Raw genomic sequence first — 2,980 nt, 5'->3', positions numbered from 1 at the left:
TGTAAGACCCGGCCCTTGTTCTTGTTGAACCTCATGCCGTTGGTCTCGGCCCATCTATCTAACCTGTCCAAATCCCTCTGTAGGGCCTTCCTACCCTCCAGTAGATCGACACTCCCACCCAGCTTGGTGTCATCTGCAAATTTACTGAGGGTGCACTCAATCCCTACGTCTAGATCATCTATAAAGATATTGAACAGCACCGGCCCCAGAACTGAGCCCTGGGGAACACCGCTAGTGACCGGCTGCCAGCTGGACTTTGCCCCATTCACCACCACTCTCTGGGCTCGGCCATCCAGCCAGTTTTTAACCCATTTAAGAGTCCACAACATAGTGTATTTTTGCTTTGTTTTTTTGAGTGTTTCAGATGGTTGGGAACAACCAACAGCCTTCACTCTCTTAGGTTTGATGTCCCTGGTGAGTTTTTAAAGTTACCTCTCTGTGCTTTTGTTTTGCTGGCCTTGCCCTGCCTTGCCAAGCTCTCCTCCTGAACCTCCTCCAGTGGAAGTCAGTCTTATGAAGGGGGACAGGAGAGCTCTTTTCAACTTGTCATCTTGTACACTTGCCCATGCTTGAAAGTCTCTGAATCAGGTTTCTTCCTTTCTCCTTTATTCTTTGCACTGTATTTTTCTCACCTCCTTTTTTAAAGCCTTAATGATCTGAGGCAAGAGCCCATTGGGTGCTATGAATGAAGCATTCTGTTTTTTTCTGGAGGTGGAGATATCACAACAGATGCAAGACTTCTTTTGAACTATCTAAATTATGCACTGAAAGCAGTAGTCACTGTGTAAAATATTCATTATACATGGGTCTTGCCAAACTCGTATTTTCTAGTTTATTATATCCTCTTCTTAGACATAGCATGTGACATAGCAACAATTTAAAATTTGACACTTAGACCACTTTCTAAATTACTCTCTCCCTCTCCGTTTCTTTCCTTTATATCCAAAGGAAGAGACAAGAAACCTTGAAATAGGTAGCTTAAGATAACCAGTTTCTAGGGAAGACTCCATTAGAGACTAAGCCTTGGAGCAGTCAGACAAAGCTAAATCACAGAAAGGTAAAAACAGTCCATGAGCCACAGTTTGAAAAGTGCATCAGCCCTTTCCTTCTAAGAATCCATAAGTTCCATCTCTAAATCAATACAAGCGCATTTGCCTAACTTACATCATCTTTGCATCTTCGTTAACATCACTAAGATACTGAAGAAGTTCTCAGATGTCATAAATACTATGCCATTTGGGCAGTAAGTAGCCTTTAGATGTTATGAAGGAGAATGATAAAAACATTATTTAGCTTCTTTTAATATTCCTTTCTTTCTCTTTTCTTCCTCCTTTTCCTTTGTGCTCTGTACAATTGGCATCTGGATTGCTTTCAGAACATAAAAATCAAGTAAATGGATAACTTTAGTATATCAGTGAAAAAAAAATGTTTTGCCACAAGGTTTGGATTTCCAGAAGAAGAAATTATCTGTTGCCTCCAAATGTAAATATCCATTAAGGAACTGCCTTGCACAGTGCTTTGTTTTGGATTTGGGAGAGATTCACTTTCATTGAATCATAGGATCATTCAGGTTGGAAAGGACCTCAGGAGGTCTCTAGTCCAGGCTCCTGCTTAAAGTAAGATCAGCTGCAAGATCAGACCTGGTTGCTCAAGGCTTTATTCAGTTAGGACTTTCTGAGAGTTTGTATTTTCATGTTAGATAGTGGTGCTGTTCTTCTAAAATCTGCAGTTTCTTATAGACTCCCTTTATAACATACATGTCATCTTTCACAAGTACCCTGGGCATTGTTGGCTGTCAGGTGTGGCAGCCTGAAAGTTCAAACAGAACAGCTCAGTTAATGTTAAGTGATAATAATATTATCATTGTAATGGTTAAAGGATGCAGGGAAGCATGCAGGTTACACCTACATTTAATGTCTTATTAGACCAAGTGACACAGTTGAATAAAGGGATCAGACTTTCTGGTTGAGTCCCTTTGTCATCTTCATTTGAGGAGCTCAAAAGAAAAAAACTTTTAAAACAGCAATAATATTTGGTGGATGGAAGTGTGTGGACTGATGGAGGAAGGAAAGCATCATTCCCTTTGTCAATGGAAAATTGCTTTGAAATCCTACATGGAAGATGCTGGAGAATGTAGGTTTCCTGCAGGATTTCTCAGACATCTTTGACTTTTTAAACTCCTTTAACTCTGAGTAGCCCCACTGGTTCTTCTGTAGAAAGACGAATACTAAACCACACTGAAGTCAACAAGACAGTTCATTGGGAAACTGAGAACCTTAGAGGACTGGAAACAGCAAAGTGATGTCACAGGAGAAACAGAATTGGTGTGATCTGTGTTTCCCATTTTGTATTTTCAGGGTTCAATAAATGGAAGCTGTGTCAACTGGGAGAAAGAACATGAAATATCATCAAATTATACACAGTCAGAACAAACATATGTAAATATAAGAAGCTTCAAGTTGCAATAACCCTGCTGTCTTGCAGGATACACAGAGGTCTACTGCTTTCAAGTTGAAAGCAAAGGTAAAACTATGAGAATGATGACCAGTTTTAGCACCAAAGGTGGCCATTGTAAGCTACTAGCAAAGAACATAAAATTCTTCACTTCAGTCTTTGATTTAGAAGAACATCCCTCTTGCATATATGTTATAGAGCAACCACAAGTTTGAGTGTATGAAGGAATTATTGAACAAAGTTCTGTTTTCGTCTAGGACCGTTCTAGCCTAGTAGCTATCACAGAGGGCCATGACAATAATAATTGTCCTATCAAAGACTCATTCAAGCTTAACATCCACTCAAACAACACTCAAGTAGACCTGTTGAGAAAATACCAGCATCACCCGTTATTACTGACTGTATTGACAGGGAGGTCTTGCCTCGGGGGCAGCAAGGGCCGGCTGTTCCATGGGGAGAGACAAGCTGAGAGCCAAGCATGAGCCAGTGCAAACCCTGCCCTCACCCACAGGAGATGATAACAGGG

This window comes from Nyctibius grandis, chromosome 1 (genome assembly GCF_013368605.1).
Source record: "Nyctibius grandis isolate bNycGra1 chromosome 1, bNycGra1.pri, whole genome shotgun sequence".
Taxonomy (NCBI): Eukaryota; Metazoa; Chordata; class Aves; order Nyctibiiformes; family Nyctibiidae; genus Nyctibius; species Nyctibius grandis.
This window is presented reverse-complemented; position numbering follows the sequence as displayed.